The sequence below is a fragment of the Peromyscus leucopus genome, chromosome 6 (genome assembly GCF_004664715.2).
Source record: "Peromyscus leucopus breed LL Stock chromosome 6, UCI_PerLeu_2.1, whole genome shotgun sequence".
In the NCBI taxonomy this organism is placed as follows: domain Eukaryota; kingdom Metazoa; phylum Chordata; class Mammalia; order Rodentia; family Cricetidae; genus Peromyscus; species Peromyscus leucopus.
Genome location: NC_051068.1, coordinates 66,816,834 through 66,837,373, shown reverse-complemented (window position 1 = coordinate 66,837,373; position 20,540 = coordinate 66,816,834). Strand labels below are relative to the sequence as shown.

The 20,540-nt window shown below is 43.7% G+C and overlaps 2 protein-coding genes across 6 annotated transcripts in view; one reads left to right on the top strand and one right to left on the bottom strand.

The window, feature by feature from the left end:
* Window positions 1–17,073, bottom strand: part of Ash1l (ASH1 like histone lysine methyltransferase) — a 152,671-nt gene extending 135,598 nt beyond the window's left edge. The window contains exon 1 of one of the 2 annotated variants that reach the window (XM_028890773.2): window positions 17,051–17,073. The gene's annotated coding sequence lies outside the window, so the exon portion shown is untranslated. Of the gene's footprint in view, window positions 1–16,444; window positions 16,669–17,050 lie in introns of those variants that run through there. The other variant, XM_028890771.2, reaches the window with a different exon arrangement.
* Dap3 (death associated protein 3) overlaps window positions 16,190–20,540 on the top strand; it is a 31,316-nt gene continuing 26,965 nt past the window's right edge. The window contains exon 1 of one of the 4 annotated variants that reach the window (XM_028890775.2): window positions 16,190–16,288. The gene's annotated coding sequence lies outside the window, so the exon portion shown is untranslated. Of the gene's footprint in view, window positions 16,289–16,332; window positions 16,473–17,286; window positions 17,591–17,657; window positions 17,802–20,540 lie in introns of those variants that run through there. The other 3 variants (XM_028890776.2, XM_028890774.2, XM_037206776.1) reach the window with 3 other exon arrangements.

The window sequence follows — 20,540 nt, the reverse complement described above, 5'->3', positions numbered from 1 at the left end:
CCCTCTTTAAAATTCTTGTAGATGGGCTGGGCGGTGGTGGCGAACGCCTTTAATCCCAGCACTCGGGAGGCAGAGGCAGGCAAATCTCTGTGAGTTCGAGGCCAGCCTGGTCTCCAAAGTGAGTTCCAGGAAAGGTGCAAAGCTACACAGAGAAACCCCGTCTTGAAAAACCAAAAAAAAAAAAAAAAAAAAAATTCTTGTAGATGACCAATATAATTTATTAGACCACAGCAAGTTAGCTGAATAACCCTGTACTTAAGGAAGGAGAGAAAGGTTTGAGTCAGGCAGAAGAGTAAGTATCAAACTCCCGAGGAAGAAGTATTTTGAGTATGTTTGAGAAACATAAAGGAAAACTTTGCCTTCCATTTCTTGAACTGAGTCTGAAGAGAGAGTGAAAAAAAGACGAGAAGAGGTGGAAACAGGAAAGAAGCTGTAACTGTAAGTCTGAGTCCAGCCTGGACTATACAATGAGCTGAAGGCAAGCCTAAATCAAGTTACAGGGTAAAATTGTACCTTAAAAAGCACCATTTAGTTTGGCAGTGGTGATGCACACCTTTAATCTCAGTATTCAGAAACAGAGACAGGTAGAGTTTGAAGCCAGCCTGGTCTAAATAATGAGTTCCAGGGTGGACAGAGCTATATAGAGAGACCCTGCCTCAAACCAAACTAAATCCAAAAAAAAAAAAAAAAAAAAAACCCACTGATTAAATTAAAAAAAAAAAAAAACTTTCATTTTATTTTTCTATGTGTTACAGATGTTATATATATGTATGACTATGTACCACATTCATGCTTGATGCCCAGAGAGGCCAAAAGAAGTCAATGGATCACCTGGAACTGGAGTTACAGTGTGAGCCATTATGTGGGTACTGGGAATCAAATGTGTGAGCCATCAACTCACTCACTTAATTCCTCCCCCTCTTTTTTTGTGTGGCAGTTTCCCTGTGTAGCCCTGGCTGTTCTGGAACTCACTATGTAAACCAGGCTGGCCTCGAACTCAAGAGATCCACCTGCCTCTGCCTCCCTAGTGCTTGGATTAGAGTCATATGTCACCATGCTCAGCAAAATTTTTTCTTTTATAACAATTTACCTAATAACTTGTGATCATTCCTGACTTCCTTCTATCTCTCAATCTTTCTACATGCAGTCTGTCAGCAATGTCAGTTTTATTTTCAAAACATGCAGTCATTTCTCACTACTTCAATAACTACTATATAAGAAGTCCTTTGTTCTCTCTGTCAAAAGTAGTAATGTTTTTAATGATTTGATATACTGTAGAACTGTGTTCAAAGCAGTTTCAAAATTGGGCCAATCAAGATGGCTCAGCAGGTAAAAAAGGCAGCAACTCCAGCCAGGTGACCTGAGTTTGGTCTCTAGAAGAACAGAAAGTCATGCTCTGAACCCATGAGAGCAGCGACACCTGAGCACTCACCCTCTCATATACACACATAACAATAAAAAATTTAAAAAGAAAGCAGGGCGGATTTGATCCCAGCACTCTAGAGGCAGAGGTAGGCAGATCTTTGTGAGTTCGAGGCCAGCCTGGTCTACAAAGCAAGTTCTAGGACATCCAGAGCTACACAGAGTAACTGTCTTGAAAAACAAAACAAATAAAAAAGAAAGAAAGAAAGAAAAGAAAAACAAATAAATAAAATTTATTATCAAATGACAATGACTATGCTTATTAAATTTTACCAAACAAAACCAAAGAAGTTGAAACTCCATGAAATACATACTGCAGTATAATCTAGTAGTCAATAGGTTAAGAAGTTTTAATTTTTATTTATCTGGTTGTATATGTGCAATGTACACACATAGATGTGTGGGTGTCTTTCTCTTTCAGTCTCTCTCTGCCTTATCCTTTGATAGTTTGTGTGTCTGTGTGTTTGTGTAGGGTGGGGGAAAATCAGTTCTGTAGGTCCCAAAAATGAACCTTTGGTCAGTGACTCAGATTCCCAGCAAGCACCTTTCCTTGCTGAACCATCTCAGAAGCCCACAGAAAAAGAAACAAAAATGAAAAACAGAATCTCACTGTTATATCCTTGGCTGCCCTGGAACTTGCTGACCTCAAACTCACAGAGATCCACCTGCCTCCAGAATGCCGGAATTAAAGGCAGGCATCACCAGGCCCAGGTAACTAGCTCACCAAAATGCACCCTAAAGTGCATAAAGTCAGTAATAGATTTGAGGAAAGAGATACAATCAACACCCTGTTTTGATCATTACACAATATCTGCATATACTGAAATCATCCGACTATAATCATCTCGTGTCAACAGAAAACAAAGAGGGTCTGATAGAGAGGAAGACGGCAATGACAAGCTACAAACGTCTCTAATCCTAACCGTTCCTCTCTAGTAGTCACTTCTCAGTCTCTCGTGCTGCTTGGATTTGGGCCTGCCAGCATTCTAAATAATTGGTATCCCTGGAGGCCAGTCTTTTGCTACTCTAAATTCTATTTGAGTATTAAAGTATACTGTATATGACTTTTAAACTCCAGACTTTACCAGAGTCTGTTCAATATTTTTGCAAAGCCCATTCCTCCTCCAGTCTCTGGAACTGTATTACCACCAGCTGCTCAAGTCAGAAGCCTGGCAGCCATCCTGGATTTTCTAGCTATCCCAAACTTTCAACCTAATACCAAAACTCACCAATAACTGGCTAATTGTACCCCATCCTCTTGAATTCCACTGCTATTAGTGTTTAAAAACTTTTTTTCTCCTTTTGGCTCAAATTATAGCCAAAAAGATGTTTTAGAAAATGCCATTTGTATACTTAAAACTCTATTTTTAAAAACCTCTTTTCAGATATAAAAACCCTCAACCCCAAATGTAACTAATAACACGTTTAGCAGCATAGTAGAGTATTTAACATGTAGAGGAGGTGTGGAGGAGGCATGTACAAGTTCAAAGTCAGACCCAGGGCACCTTGGAATTCTCCTGTGCAAACAGGAGTTGCTGTCAGAGCTTTTTGAAAAGTACACAGGATGGTACTTTACACATCACCAGTGTTTATTTTCGGTTGTAACTGTTCTCATCTATATGGAGACTCACTGTTTCTCACTGTGCTACAAACAGAGCAAGAGTCAAGGAACAACCCAAACAACCAAACACTGATAATAACTATGGTATTTGTGTTCTACATGGTTTTTTTCCCTTCCATAAGAACATATAGTTACTCCTCTTGGTATGGCACTTTCTTCCAATCTCTGCCCAGATTACTTCTGCTTCAAATCAATTAAAAGTTCTAGGAATCAAATGCAGGGCATCAGGCTTGGTGGCAAGCATCCTTACCCATCCAGCAATCTTGCTGTCCTCTATCTAATATTTCATTTCTATAAGTTTTCTGTGGAGGAACTGAGACCCTCGCTCACTGACAACAGCATGTAAAATGGTCCGATAATGCTGGGAAAGAGTTTGGCAGTTCTTCAAAAGCTAGCAGTTGCCATATGACCCTGACGATTTCACTCTTAGATACATACCCAAGACAAATGGAACTCTACGTGCACACACATGTTCACAGCAACATTATCTAAACCAAGGAATGTCGGTGAACATTGAAAGAAGGGCAGCCAGACGGGTACAGTCTGCCTATAATACCAGCATCTGTAGAGCAGAGGCAGGAGGTCACTCTGAGTTCCAGTTGACTTGGTCTACAATTAAGCAAGTCCTAAGTTCCAGATCAGCCAGGGCTACAAGGTGAGATAGAGATGGCCTAGTAGTTAAAAGCACTTGCTGCTCTTGCAGAGGATCCAGGCTGGGTTCCCAGCACCATGTGGTGGCTCACAACCATCCATAGCTTCAGTTCCAGGAGATCCAATGCCCTCTTCCAACCTCCACATGCACAAGGATAAACACAGACATTCACACACATAAAAATGAACTTAGTACTGATAATACTAAAACATGGATGAACCTTCAAAAACATGCTGAATTAAAGAAATCAGTTCTATAAGACAACAGTATAAATCTATCTATATGACATATTTTTAAAAAGGCACATCTAGGGTCAGCAAAATGGTTCAGTGGGTAAAGGGCCCTTCACCCAAGTCTGATGACATGAATTCCATCCTCTGGACCCATACACTGAAAGGAGAGAACTAACTCCCAAAGTTATCCTCTGACCATGTGTCTCCCACTCCACATAATAAAAAAACGTATCTGTGTACTACAGCAAATTCAATACCAACACTTGAGAGGCAGAAGTAGGTAGGAAGAGCAAGAGTTCAGGGCTATCCTGAGCTACATGACACCTTTTATCAGTAAAACAAAAACAGGCAGACATGCCAGGCATGGTAGCCCATGTCTTTAATCCCAGTACTCAGGAGGCAGAGGTAGGTGATCTGTGAGTTTGAGACCAGCCTGGTCTACACAGTGAGTTCCAGAACAGCCAGGGCTACACAGAGAAAGGGGTGGCCAGGGGTGGGGGGATGTGGGGGGTGGGGTGGAGCGACGACAAAAACCCAGGCAGATATATACAAAAGAAATTTGTAGTTACTGCTAGGGCAAAGGGAGAATGTGTGAGATTAGGGACTGCTAATAGACACTGTGATGAAATACTTTAAACTTACAGTGATTATGCAGTCATGTAACTGTGTGACTGTAAGAAAAGCCGTTCACTTGTACACTTTGGTTAATTTGCATTCATCTTCCTGACCCGGCCCCCAGGTGTTAGGATTACAGTTGTGCACCATCATGCCTGGCTCTTCCCATAGATTTAACAGCTTTCCTCTGTCCACCTTGGACAAATGTACATGTTGTACTGTAAAACATTAGTTAACAGATCTCCTAATTGAAAAATTCTTGAAGGAAAAAACTTTTTCCTTACCCCTAAGCTCACTTAAAAAAAAAAAAATCTGATGGATCAAACTCAAGTACTTTATGGAAGAAGTCTTTTCCTACTTTGCACAGAAGCAGACTATGGAAGGCCTCTATGGTAGTGCATACCTTTCATTCCAGGACTCAGGAGGCAAAGGAAGGCAGATCTCACAGAGATCCAGTCCAGCAAGTGCTACAAAAGGAGACCTTGTCACAAAGTAAATACAGACTCAGAGGGCTGAGACTACTCGTAGTCTCCCTCAGCAGTTGTTGGTCTTGCAGAGGAATTGGGTTCAGTTCCCAGCACCAAGATGGTGATTCACAACCATCTGTAACTCCAGTTCCCGGAGATCTGACACGCTTTTCTGATCTCCATGGACACCAAGCACACACATACGTGCAAGCAAAATACTCAATATACATAAAATAATTTTTTAAAAGCAGAACATGGGGCTGTGGACACAGCTCAATGAGTAAGAGCAACTGTTGCAGGCACGAAGATCTGAGTTTGGATGTAAAAAGCCAGACATGTTTATCTGTACCTGGAACCTCAACATCAGGATGGGAAAAGACAGGTACTCACTGGCCAGCCAGGCTAGCTGAAACTGCAAGCTTCTGGGTCAGCGGGAGACCCTGTCTCAAGTGAATAAGATGGACAGAAGGTATTTTACTTCCTCCTCTGGTCTTCACACAGTCATAGACACACACACACACACACACACACACACACACACACACACACACACATTGGGTAAGTATTACTCTTGTAAAGGTCCTTTTCAAATAGTAGACTCCATATTGCAAAGGGATTATTTGATATGATAATGCATGTTGACATAAGTGGTTATTTATTTGGGAGAAAATAAAGTTAGACGCATTCTTTATGTCCTTAAAACAAACAGGCTGGGAGAGATGGCTCATCAGTTAAGAGTACTGGCTGCTCTTCTAGAAGACCAACGATTCCAAGTACCCACCTGGCAGCTCACAACATTTCTGAACTCCAGTTCCAGGGAATCATCCAACACTCTCTTCTGGCCTCCACACGCACCAGACACTCATGTGGATGCACAGACATACATGCAAGCCAAGCACACATACATATAAAATAAAAAGTTAACAATTTTAAATTTAAAGTGCTTGACTAAGTATAAACAAAGACCTCGGGGCTAAACCCCTAACATTGAAATCAGGGGTGGGGGCAGGTGGGCAAGACTGGAAAATTCATAACTTAGCAGAGGATGATGAATTACATCCCTGTGCCCCTGGCACTCAGGACACTAAGGAGTGCAGCAAGTTCAAGGCTAGCCTCAGTTGTAGAGTGAAGCCTTTTCTCAAAGATCACACAAGCAAGTAAAATAAACAGTTCTTAGCTGTACAGAAGTGACCCTGTGTTGTGATATGTTAGTTAATCTGTTTCTCAAAGTTGTCTATTAAAAGAAACAGGGTAACTAACCTATCCCAAGACAGTGTAATATACATGGTCCAAAGTGGAGAGAGAGAACGGTATTAAGTACCTGGGGTGTCTCAGATACGGCAGTATACAGCTCTAATCCCATAGTCTGATGACAGAAGCCGGAGGGCTGGTAGAAGTTAAAGGCTGCTCTGGTCTATACAGCCAGTTCCCAGGCTAATCAGGGGTGCATGGTAAGACCCTATCTCGAAAACAAAACAGAAAAGTATCTGTGGGGAGAAAGAAAACCCAAAGGAGTCAGATTCCCTCAACAGGAATTACAGATAGTTGTGAGCCACTATGTTGGGAATGGAACCTGAGTTCTCTACAAGAGCAAAAAGTTCTCTTAACCAATGAGCCTGAGAAAGAAGACTTTGAGTAACTCAGCACTCTTGTGAAATAATGCTTGTTAGGATAATTCTGAAATTCTTTTATTTTTTATTGCATTTTATTTTTTGCATGGGGGTAGGTGTGCACATGCCAGCATCATGCATGTGGATGTCAGAGGACAACTTGAAGGAGTTCTCTCCTTTCACCATGTGAAATCCTTCAGGCTAGGTGGCAAGCACATTAACTGCCTTAGTCATTCCACCAGCCCAATTTGTTGTTTTGTACTTAAAGACCCATTTAACTTTAAATGATATGCATGTGTGAATGCAGGTACCTATGCAGCCCAAAAGGTGGCATCAGATGCCCTGGACTGGTTGTGAGATGCCCAATGTGGGTGCTAACAAACTCAGGCCCTGTGCTATACAGCACTATGAGCTCTTAAGCACTGAGTTACCTCTCTAGCACTCACCCCCTCAACCCCACACCCGAGACTTAAGATGGGGTCTCTATGCAGATCTGGCAGGTCTGAACTCTGTTTGTAGACTAGTCTGGCCTTGAACTCACAGAGATCTGTTTGCTTGTGCCTCTTAAAGGCCTATGCTATCACACCCAGCTTCTTTTTATTTTTTTTTAAAGATTTATTTATTTTTATTTTGTGTGTGTTACCTTCATGCATGTTTAGGCACCATCTGTGTACAGTGCATGAAGAGGCCGAAGAGGGTGTCTGATGCCTGGAACTAGAGCTGCAGAGGGTTGTGGTGAGCTGCCATGTGGGGACTAGGAATCTAACCTTGGTCCTCTGAAAGAACAGCAAGTACTCTTAACCACTAAGCCATCTCTCCAGTTCCTCCTTATGGCTTTTCTGTTTTGTTTTTTTACAGTAACAGATTAACAATGTAAGCTTTAGAATTGTATTAGATGACATTATCTAGCAATTAACTGGTGTTCTGTGGGGGGGAGGGAGACAGGGTCTCACTATGTAGCACTGGTTGTCCTAAAACTCAGTAGACCAGGCTGTCCTCAAACTCAGAAGATCTGCCTATCTTTGCCTCCCAAGTGCTGGGATTAAAGGCATGTGCCCCTAAACCCAGCCCAATGAACTGACTTTTAAAAATTATTTTTAACCAACATAGGAGCATCTAAGAAATACTTGTTAATGTGAACAAAATCCTTACTTTGTTCTATAATTACTTGACTTACTTCCTCAAAATTAAACATACACACAAATAAGTAACTTAAGTTTCTTGAATAAAAAGGTAATTGCTCATTATTACTTCTCTCTTCCTGCATCTCAACATTAACCACCCAACCTGTTATCATTTAGTTGGAGATGAAAACTAAACTTGTTTGAGATCTGTATCTTAGATCTTCTCTGAAAACATATACTAATGCTCACCTAGTGGTTGGTTACTCTACATGACTGATCCAAGCACTTTGAACCCTATTTTTCAAACACCAATTATTCATTTCTTCTTTTCAAAGACAATCTTTTAAATTTCTTGCATTTTGCCCTGTTGGGCTTAGTCAGGAAATATTTAAACTCTGGAGTTTTCATTTTCAGCAGAGATGAATTAGAAAGTCTGCCATTTACACTAGGAAGCCAAAACAAAGCAAATTTATAATTGACAGTGTCCTTGAAACCAACAAAACTGGGTAAGAGTGTCTAGGTATCAAGTGCAGTTGAAAAGAGCAGCAAAGGCAGGCAGAGCCAAGGCTGTGTCAGCACCTGTGCCTTGTTTATATGGGTCTGAAGACACTGTTAACAAAAGAGGGGAGGGAACCAGTCATCAAGACAGCTCCGAGGGTAAAGGCCCTTCGAGCTAATTAAGCCTGATAACCCTTTAAGAGAACAGACTTCTGAAAGTTGTCCTCTGACTTCCACATGTGTATTTCAGTATGTGAGCATGCAAACAAACATGCACACTAAATAAGTAAATAAATGTGATTGTAAAAAATAAAACAAGAATGAAATATTGTTGGTGGAATTGGTATTCACCTCCGCTACGGCATACTTGTCAGCCATTTTAGTGGGAAGTATGTTTAACAATCACTTGAGGTCAGGAATCCCAGACCCCCAGAGCAAAATGGCAAGATCCCATGTCAAAAAACAAAAACTAGGCTAGGTGTGATAATAAATACCTATAATTCCAGAGGTTGAGGCAGCAGGATCAATTTTAAGACAAAACTTAAATAGTGAGTTTCAGGCTCGCCTGAACTAAGAATGAGGAGCCAAATAACTAAATTTAGGCAAATGAATAAATTCAACTTAAAATGCCTGTTTTCTGGAGCATCCTCTCAGCCTAAGAGCACCATTTACTTTTATTTTCTTGCTTTTGCTCATCATGGGTTGTAAGGTAGGCAACAAAACCAAAAGTACAACTCCCCAACTACCCACACATAGTGCTCACAGTCTCAAAATCAAACAATATGGGTTTCATTCCTGTAAACAGCAAGTTGCCTTGAGACTGAACAATTCAGCTCTTATTCAATGTCTCCAATGCCACCTCATTTCTCTGTGTAATTGGATTCCACTAGAAAATGCTTTTAACATCTTGTCAGTATGACTAAAACAATAAAAAAGTATCAACATATTATTTGTCACTTGTGAATTTGATAAAAGTTTCACATCTAAAAGCAGTCATGTGAATTTCTATTCACCTCAGTTTTTTTTCCTCGTTGGTAGAGAATTCCCTTCTGGCAAAATAGATTAGAAATAGCTGGTAAAGTACTTTAACTCCAACTGTCATCAGACAGAATGTTTAAATGCGATATGAACCCACCTATGGAAAACAATCGAAGAATGAAAGAGTAGGGCAGGGGAGATGGCTGTCGTTAGGAGCACTGCTGCTCTTCCCGAGGACTTCAGTTCCCCAGTACCCATGAGGTACTCATAATCATCTCTAATACCAGTCCCAGGGCATCGGACACCCACTTCTGGCTTATATAGGCACCCAACAGACAAATGATAAAGACATACAACACACAGGTAAAAACGTCCATACCTGTAAAAACTTTTCTTTAAAATTAAAAAACATGCTGGGTGAGGCAGCTCATGCCTTAAATCCCAACAGAGGCGGGTGAATCTCTTCAAAGTTCAAGGCCAGCCTGGTGGTCTACAGAGTAAGTTCTGGGACCTGTCTTGAAACACAATAACAAAAAAAGAAAGGAAGGAAGGAAGGAAGGAAGGAAGGAAGGAAGGAAGGAAGGAAGGAAGGAAGGAAGGAAGGAAGGAAGGAAGAAGATTTCTAAGGCAGACATGGTGGCACATGGCTATAATCCCAGCACTTGGAAGGTAGAGCCAGGAAGACCAGGAGTTCTAGGTTTCTGGCCAACCCCAGTTACAAGAGTCCCTATCTACAAAATAAACAAATCTAAAACATGGAGTAGAAGATTGGTAATTATTAAGATGACAAATAAGTAGAGAGGTTAATACCTTCATGCAAGGAGAGAAGAGGAGTGGGAAGGAGCTCAGCTGGTACCGTGCTTACCTTACAAGCATGGAACCCTGTGTCTGATACCCAGCACCAATGTCAAAACTGCCTGGTGTGCTGTCTGCTCCTGACCTCAGCGACAGGGATATGGCAACAGCTGGGTAGGTCCCTGGAGCTACCACGCTAGCCAGTCAGCCTGGCTACCACTGAGTGCCAGGCCAGTGAGACCCTCTCTGACAGACAAGACAGACAGCAACTGAGAAGGAATGACACTTCCAAAAGTTGTCCTTTGGCTTCCACGAACCAGAACACACAGATACATGCGTGCATATGCATGTGTCCACACAAGAAACATAAACAAGTAACAGCTACCTTGAGGAAAATCATAAGAACCAGCAGCATAAATCAAAACAAAATAATAAACTACTGAGATGAGCATTTCCCTTTTCTATGGCAACAAGGTTTAAAGTATCCTATTCTTCTGGAAGTCTGACACTGGAGACCTTACAGAAGATTACATTAGGGCTCTTTAGTGCCTTTAAAATACTGAGTCTGAGGCTGGAGAGAATGCTCAGCAGTTAAGAGCACTTCCTGCTTTTGTAGAGGACCAGAGTTCAGTTGGCAGTACCTAAACAACCAGTTGGGTTGTTTACATACATCCATTTATAACTCCAACTCAGGGGGGTCTGATACCCTCTTCACCTTCTTCTGGCCTCTGAAGGTGCATCTCTCTCTCTCTCTCTCTCTCTCTCTCTCTCTCTCTCTCTCACACACACACACACACACACACACACACACACATCAACAAAAATAAGTATCTTAAAAATAATAATTCCTACCAGGCGGCAGTGGCACATGCCTTTAATCCCAGCACTCCGGAGGCAGAGGCAGGAGGATCTCTGCGAGTTTGAGGCTAGCCTGGTCTACAAAGCAAGATCCAGGACAGGCACCAAAACTACACAGAGAAATTCTGTCTCTAAAAAGCCAAAAACAAAAACAAATCCTTAAAATACTCAGATCAACGAATAGCAACATTGAGTCATTTTTTGGAAACTGCCAACTCTCCACACAGTCAGACTCCTCTGCTATGCACAAACACATGGGCAGAAATGGAGGCAACCAATTCTTTACTAGCAAAGCACCTGAGAAACCTTAGAATAAAGCTAATGGACTGCTGACACTGTGAAGCCAGTAGCCTGTAAGATACTTGGAAGTTCTGCCATGTGTAAGGACCCAATGTAAAAACAGGACACGATCCTTTGCCACTCCTGTTCTGTTGTGCTTTGTTTGAAACAGGGTCTTGGTATGGAGTCCAGCAGGCCTTAAACCAGATTGTCTGCCTCCTTTTCCATTATTGCACCTTAAGAACCTGGACCGCTTTTTGTGATTTTAAGTATTTGTTTTGTTTTGTTTTTGAGACAAAAATCTTCATGTTACCTAAGTTGACCTCAAACTCATGGTAAGCTTAAGTGATCCTGCTATGTAGTTCATGGTGGCTCAGGTCTCTTAATTCCAGGCCCTGGGAGGCAGAGGCAAAATGACTTACATAAATTTAAAGCTAATCTGAGCTACACAGTCAACTCCACAATACTGCCCTCCCCCCACAAAAATATTAACTTTGAAGTATCTGAAATACACAAGGGACAACACACACACACACACACACACACACACACACACACACACACCCATACACCATATATAATGAATGAAATAACACTATGGACATAACCCATTAAGCACTGGAGAAAATATCAAGCTTTTCACAAATACATAGCTTTTCAAAGTCCATTCCAATACAAAATAAGGACAGGGAGCACTTGTAAAAGCATTTGCTGCTGGGGGTGGGGGTGGGGGTGCAGGATTCTGGTTCCATTCTCAGCAGCCACATAGTAACTCCAGATCCAAGGCTCTCTTCTCACTTCCATGGACGCCAGGAACACACATGGTATACATGCATATATACAAGCAAAATACTCATCTACGTAAAATAAAATAAATCTAAAAAAAAACAACAAAACATTTTTACTAAGATCCTACAGTCTATCCTGTTAAAATACCTTCTCCAAAATAAGTTAACTGTCTTTCTTAATCCTTTTTTAAAAATACACTAATTATATTTTTAATTTCTAATAGTAGATTCACTGGTAGTCATCAAATAATTTCTGAATTTTACATCCAAAAGGGTTTTTGCATTTATATACACCCCAAAATGGTATCAAGTCCTTTTTACAGAAATTCCCTACAGGTGAACATAGTAGTGCCATCCTGGGGTCAAAAAACGAAGCAAGCTAGGCCTGGTAACAAACATACTACAGAAACATATCCCCAACAAAGTAGGAAATTCAGCCAATGGTTGCTTCCCGACATCAGAAGCATGCATTTTGTTTTGTTGGGTTTTTTTAAGACACAGTCTCACTACACTCTGTAGACAAAGCTGGCTTTCAACTCAAAGATTCATCTGCCTCTGCCTCCCAAATACTGGGATTAAAGGCATGTTCCACCACACCCAGCATGAAGGCACTTAAAAAACAAAAACAAAAAACATTTATTACTTTTATATGCATGTGTGTGTGCCTAAATGAGTTTACGCGCACCACATTCATCCAAGAGCTTGCAGAGGCCAGAAGGAAAAGTTGAATTCTCTGGAACTACAGTTAAGGGCAGTTGTGAACTGTCATTCAAGTACTGAGAACCAAACCTGGTCTTCTGAAAGACCGGCAAGTGCCCTATTTCCTCAGCCTCTGAAAACATTTTTAAATATATAACCTTACATATAATATATGCATTTTATAGCTTCCAAAGAGTAAACAGGGCAGCAACATAACTCAGTCAATGCACTTGCTTCAAAAGTCTGCAGACCTGAATCTGATCCCAAACTACCCAAAGATGGAGGGAGACGACAAACTTCAGAGTTGTGCTCGGACTTCCATATGTGTACCATGGCAGGCACACCCTCCTACACATAAAAATAAATTTTTAATTAATATAATAAGTATTATCAAAAACCCTTTGCAATTAAGTTGCAAAATCTCAATTCCTCCTCCTAGTCTGGAGAGTCCTGAACAATATGCAAATCCTAAATTCAACTGGATTAAAATCTCTAGAACAACAGAGACTACATATTATTCACATTAAGTGTTCTCCATGTAGGAGTAATGAAACATGCAAACTAATCAACAAAAGTAACAAAACTAAATAAAAATAAAGAATGGGGGAAAATAACTTCGAATCATCTGTCTCAACATACAACTGGAAAAAAAAGACAATTTCTCAAGAACAAGAATGTAAAGATGTTGCAAAACAAGCCAAAGATGCTGGTGCTACATTACCCATCCTAATTAACCATAACTCACAGTGGTTTACCAACTACAGAAATACATTACGAGAAGATACATTCTCTTTTTCCTTTTTTGTTTTTTGAGAACATCTCACTCTACAGCCCAAGCTGGCCTAGAACTCACTATGCAGGCCAGGCTGGCCTTGAATTCACAATAATCTTCCCGCTTAGGCTTTTCTAAATGCTCTGATGAGTCACCATGCCTGTCTTGAGGGCAAATTTAAAACCCTGATCCTAAAGTTCTCCTGGTGACACATTCAAGTACTATCACAACCTTCACCTTCAAACTTAACACTGACATCTCTACAAATGTACAGAGAGAGTGGGTATCTCAAACAAGACCTATCAACATTGGTTCTATCTCATTACAACTTAAGTTCCTGAAAGTATATACATACTAGCCAGGTGTAGTGGCCCATGCCTTTAATCCCAGCACTCAGGAAGCAGAGACAGGCAGATCTCTGAGAGTTTGAGGCTAGCCTAGTCTACACATCCAGTTCCAGGATAGCTAGGGCTACACAGTAAGATTCTGACTCAGAAAAACAAAATGAAAGAATATACAAAGTTCATGTGATTGTACTGATCCTTATTTTTTAATGAAAAGGTTTTCTATTTCTTCAGATTCTCAGGATAATATATATATATATAAAACAATCTAAACACCACTAATCTAGACTAAGAAACATCCTAATAATAAGAGTTGAATTAGTGCAAAGATTCTTTCCTCATATTCATAGAGGGGATCCTTGCTACAAAATTAGCCTTTCGAAGAATTCCTACAGTCCAGCCAAGAAGTTCCAATATCCAAAGGCACATATCAATAATTCACAGATCCCAAAAACAGTTTACTCATAAATGCCAAAAGAAACTGCCAAAGAAGCCAGGCAAGTTGGCTCATGCCTGTAATCCCAGAAGGCTGTGGCAGGAAGATTACAATCCTCAAATTGGAGGTCAGCCTGGACCACATAATGAGTTTTGGGCCAGTTTGGGCTATACATTGAGATCCTGTTTCAAAGACAACAAAAGGAAAATGTTAAAGATGGTAAACTCTATTATAGCACATCATCCTGTCGGTTTAAATTTTTTAAAAAACGTGTTTGTGTGTGTGTACACATGCAGGGATAGGAGCAGAGGCCTGAAGAGGGTGCCAATGCCCTGGAGCTGGAGTTATAGGCGGTTATGAGCCAGCTGAAGTGGATGCTGGGAACTGGAGCTTGGGTCTTCTGGAAGAACAGTATATGCTCAACTGCTGAGCCCTATCTTCAGCCCCTTGTTTTATTTTCTAAGATAAGGCTGACTTTAAACTTACTATGAAGCATAGGCTGAGCTTGAACTCATGATCCTCCTGCCTCAGCTTTAAGAATGCTGGGATTACAAGTGTGAGCCACCACACTCAGACTGAACTGCTTTTAACAATTTCGTGGTTTCAATCCCACAATGATTTATTTGTTCTCTCAATATGTTGACAACTCCCCTCACATGCACCCAAGACTACTTCAACAAGCTAATCAACAGACAGTGATTATTCTCACCCCAGGACAGGGATCAATTATCAAGTATCCAAAACTATTTTTTGTTGTTGTTGAATGAGTCAAAGAAGATCCTTTCTCTTGCAGATATAAAGCTAAGTTGTCCAGATGGGAGTGTGGCTTGGTAGCAGAATGCTTGCAAGCAAGTTTAATGCCTTGAGCTTAATCACCCAGATGCAACATGCCCCCCCCCAAAAAAAACCAACCAGCAACAAACAAGAGTCCCATCGATACAAATTAGGCGGTGGAAGCATTTCAGTTATCAAACATACATACTAAAGTGTCAGAAATGCTCTGCTTGCTCTGTAAACACAAAACAGTTAAAACACCTATCTCATATAGGTCAGACAGGCAAGGACAGTGTATATTCCATATATGTTTGACACTTCAGGCTCTCACAAGCATAATTCAACCACATGCTTCCTTTGCAAATACACTCGTATTTGCCAATAACAACCTCCTGAGGCACTAGGATATGGACAGTACATTACTAAGTTAGTAATCAAAATAGCTTGTAGTCCCAACTTTGCCACTAATTTAACATATGACCTTGGAAAAGTACCTCTTCATGCCTCAATTTCCTATGTTCCTATCATTTTCAGAGTTCTAGGATTACAGAGAAACTGAAAGCATTCTGAATATAAAAACCTTATGTTAACATAAGCACTACTATAAATCCACATGGCCTTATTCTCAGCTTGATCACTCTGAGGATGATGTTCTGGGCTTTCCTACTTATACATCTGACTCTATTCAAAGGCACAAACTATGTCAAGTTTCTTCCCTCCCTGAACCTAGCATGCATGCTGTATTATCTAGTATGCTAAAATACATGTACACATACCGACCTGAAGGGACACGTCCCAACACTGGTTTCAAAATGAGCTTAACTTATGAAAGGAACTCCATTACACTTCCACCAAAGCAGGCCAACTCCCGGGCACTTTCCATCTTTGCACACACACACACACACACACACACACACACACACACACGTAAACACAGCAGCTAGAAACCAACAGACCATCTGCTCTTCAAGACCCAAACCACTTCTTTCCAAAGTACCAACTAGCCAGTGACGTTTATTAAACTTATTAACGCTCAGATCACTAGGTTACGTCTGCGCCTTTAGCGACCACCACAGGTCTGGTTATACAGGTACACTACCCTCGGAAGAGCATCTCCCTTGCCACCTCCGTCCCCTCACTTAAAACAAGACACCAACTGGATCGTGGGAGATGCTCCAACCAGGCCTACTACACAAACTAACCTGTCAGGAGCACCGCCGACTCCGCCTCCACTCGCTGACTTTCCCGTTCCCCCTCCCCCCCCAAAACCGAGAGCCCGCCGGTCAGGGGACACCCCGTCACCCCGCCTGGAGGGACTTCCCGGTAAGCTCCGGATCCCTTTTCCCTCCGCTCCTCCCCTCCCCCATCCCCACCCCGCTGGCCCCGGAGGTCCAGGTCCGGGAGGTGTCAGTGGATCACGGGGAGCCGAGGAGCGAGTACTCGGGGCCTTCCGAGGCCTGCTCACGGCGCACTACTCACCGTGCGAGGCCGAGAGCGCCGAGCGCAGGCAAGTGGGGAGAGGGGGTGGCCGCCTGGCGCCTCGGCTCCTCTGGGTCCACACCGTACCCCTCCCGCCTGTCAGGAGGCGGCCGGCGGGGAAGCGGCCCGGCGGAAACGCGAGAGGAGAAGCCCAAGGCGTAGGTCGGAGAGGGGAAACCGAGGAGAAGGCGGGTCCGGGCCCCCGAGACCGGGATCGTCTCCCCCTCCGCAAAGCGAACCCAAAATGGCGGCGGGAGCGGCAGCAGCAGCGGCGGCGGCGGCGGCGGCGGCGGCGGCGGCGGCTCTGGGGAGGGAGGGAGCGAGCGAGCGAGCGAGCGAAGGGCGCCTTGTGCCCCCCCCTCCCCGCCTCCCACTCCTCCCTCCGCGCGCTCTCCCCGCCGTCCGCCCCCCCCCCCTCACCCGACTCCGGACGCGCAGCGCGCACGCCCGCCCGCCCGCTCGCTCGCTTCCGAGCGTCCGGACTGGTCGCGAGCCGGGCCCTCCAACCACCGCCGCCTCCCGCCGCCCCGAGCCGGCAACCCCGACGCGCTCGCTCCGGGGCGCCCGCTGGCGCGCTCCCGGCTCCCGCTCGCCCCTCACGCGTACCTTCCGCGGCGCGAGCCCGAGCCTCCTCCTCCTCCTCCTCCGCCACCTCCTCCTCCTCCTCCACCTCCTCCTCCTCCTCGGCTCGCCTCCCTCCCTTCCCCGCCCCCACGGCTACCAACGGCAGCCACGGCCGCCGCCGCCGCCTTCGCCCCCACCCCTCGAGCGTGCGCCTCCCACAATCCCCCCGCGGGACGTTCCATTGCGCGCGGCGGCCGGGGCCGGGGAGACGAGGACCGGCCGCGGCGGGCGCGGCTTGCCACGGCGACCGGAGTCGCTGGCGTAGCGAGCGAGGCGACCTGGGCACCGACCTCCTGGGACCGGCCGCCGCGGCGCCGGGGCCCGCTGCCCGCTTCCGGCCGCAGGGCGGGCGGCGCGGGGCCCCTCCGCTGGGCTGTGGTTGGAGCCGCGGCGACTGCGCGTTGGGTAGCTTCCTGCCACACGACCGGGGTGTGCTCCGCAGTCGCCGCACGGGGACCTCGGGTCCAGCTGCTGGTGGCGTGTGCCGGTCGCCGCAGTCCGAGTACTGGTGGTGGATTCCTGGTGAGGGGGGCTGAGCCGCACAGGGCATGAGAGGTGGGAGGGAAAGGAGCGTGTGTCCGAACCGCCCCGAGGTAGGGAGTGAGGCCAGCGGAGGCGGCGACCCTCCGAGAGGGGGCATTCTCTAGACCCGGGGCTCCTGCGGACCCGGGACTGCAGTTAAGAGTTCGAACTTCACGATGGTTGTGTGCTTCTTGCGCACTTCTCAAAGATGGTGCGTACTCGGTTTTCAACTGGCAACCTGATGGGTTCTCGATCTTTCCCGTGCTGCGACCCTTTAATATAGTTCTTCGTGTTGTGGTGACCACTAGTTATAAAGATTCTTTTCGTTGCCGCTTCCTAACTTGGTTGTGAACAGAAACGTACGTATCTGATGCGCAGGATATCTCATATGCGACCCCTGTGAAAGGGTCGTTCGGCTCCCAAAGGGATCGCGATCCTCGGTTGAGAAATGCTGTGTTAGAGACTAAAGAAACCATGCGCTTCGGATTTGTTTCTGGGGTTGATCTTTTGTGGCCTTCGAGATATTTTTCTAAGTTACTCATGAGATACTGGGCGTAAAAATTAGCTAACCCCAAAATATGCCTCCAGGGTTGGAGTATGAAATAATGAGATAATGTATGTAAAGTAGAATTAGCTCCGAGGTACGGGGAAAAGGCAGAATATTATTGTTATCATTTACAGTGCCGTTGATGTTGATAAGACTTGTAGGTGTAATTGGTAGTTTGTGTTCTGTTATCCAAACTGTTGGTTAAACAAGACCTATGGCATTCCTTGGCTGCTAATATGTGTTTCTCAAAACTGCGTTGACATTTAGAACTATGGGATGTTAAAACCCCAACGTTTGGTCTACCAATTTTAAGTACGATACAAAAAGTAGAGCAAAATTTTAGAGGAATGAACTCCTTCAGTTTCCCTTCAAATCTGGGAATTCTTACGTTTGTGATTTGGGGAAGGTTTTTAATATTAACTATATTCCATTTGTCTCCAAGACCCGTTCAATTAAAATTCAAACGGTCTTTTTGGGGGTGGGCATTAGAATGTCTTTTGAGTGTTTTTTTGAGATAGTCTCTTTAGCCCAGGCTTGCCTGGGACTCTGTCAGTCGTCTCTGTTAGACACCCTGGTGGTTGGATTACGGGCATGAGCCCACGGCTGGCTTTCAGATGACCTAACATTCCCTATTACCTGTATGGGTCAGCATTTGTCTTCATGTTTCCTTCTTTGAGTTAAAGAGAAAATCAGCCTAATTACCTTACTGTGTGATTACTTTTGCTAACCAAGCTCTAGCTGATTAATGGAGCCCAACCAGGTTTACGCTCCTCTCTCTTTAATAGCTTCGAGTGTGCAGCTTTGTATGGGTGGGTGCTTGCCTGCCTGCAGACTGACTTCTTCACAAGTTTGCATAGTCTGTTTCAAAGTAATTGGAAATATTAAAATCAGTGTTGGAGACTTAAATACTAGAACAAGCCAAGTGAAAAGCGATGATCTCAACACTTGGAAGTGGAGGCAAGAGGATCAGAACCTCAAGGTCATCCACAGCTATACAGAAAGGTCTTGGCTAGCCTGGGTTATATGAGGCCGTCTCAGAACAGCAGCAAAGGATGGAGGGAAGGAATGGAAGAAAGTGCAAGATTGAAAAGCACTAATGGAATACCATAATAGAAGAACATGTGTTCCTGTTTAATCCTTACAACAGCACTTCAAGATAATCATTTTTTCCACTGAAGAAGCCTCATCTTTAGGCTGTAGTTGCCTGTATCTTAAAAATCTAACTTTTCTCTATACCACACTGCCATCATAGTAAAATTTTTTATTGTTTTATTATTTTGTATGTATGGGTTTTTGCCTGCGTGTATGCCTGTGCATTGTGTGTGTGTGTGGTGTGTGTGTGGCCAGAAGAGGGTGTTAGATTGAAAGAGATTGTGAGCCAACATGTGGGTGCGAGGATTGAACCTGGGTCCTCTGGGAAGGCAGCTGGTGTTCTTAAGTGCTGAGCCACTGCCCCAGCCCCCATAGTAAAATTTCTTATCAGCATAAGTTTGAAAGTCTAAGTGTTCATTTCTATTGCAAATATAGAAAATGTGTACTTGCTGGTGTACTTCAGTCCCATTGTAGCCTGTAACAAGTCTTTCTCTGTCCTGCCAGCCAGCTCCCAAATAATGACACGGAGACTTCTTATTAATTATGAAAGCTCGGCCTATAGCTGAGGCTTGAACCAGTAGCTCTTATAACTTAAATTAACCCATATTTTAAAATCTACATTCTACCACGTGGCTTTTTACCTTCCCTTCATTCTGTACCTCTGACTTGTTATGTGTCTCCTGGCATCTCCTCTGCATGCCTAGATTCATACCCAGTTCCTCTCTTTGCCTGGAAGTCCCACCTATTCTCCCAGTCTAGCTATTGGCCACTTAACTTTTTATTAAACCAATCACAGTGACACATCTTTACACAGTGTAATCAAATACCTCCCAATAGTAGTCATCTTTTGATACCTCAAAGTGGATGTTGTGATGGGGTGGACTCTCCTTCAGCCTCCACCTTAGTATTTTCTGTAGGGAGGGGCAGGTGCCTTGTTTTGCTTTGGGTTTTTTGTTTTGATGTTGCTAGAAATGAAATCCAAGGTCTTAGAATTGCTAAGTAAACATGAAACCACTAAGCTACCCCAAACCAAAACACCACATTTAATTCGGTCACCAGTGTATAAAATGTTATTTATGGTCTCTGGATTCCAGTAGCTTTCAGTAAGTACACAATTTATGTATGAATTGTCAGCTAAGTAGAGGCACATAAAATAATACTCTGTTTGCTTTTGTGTTCCTGAGAACCTACCAGAAACTAAAGGTTATTGAGTGTTCAATAAAAAGCACCTCATTGACTGGACGGTCATGGTGCATGGCTTTAAATCCCTGCACCCAGGAGGCAGCGGCAGGTGGATCTCTGTGAGTTCCA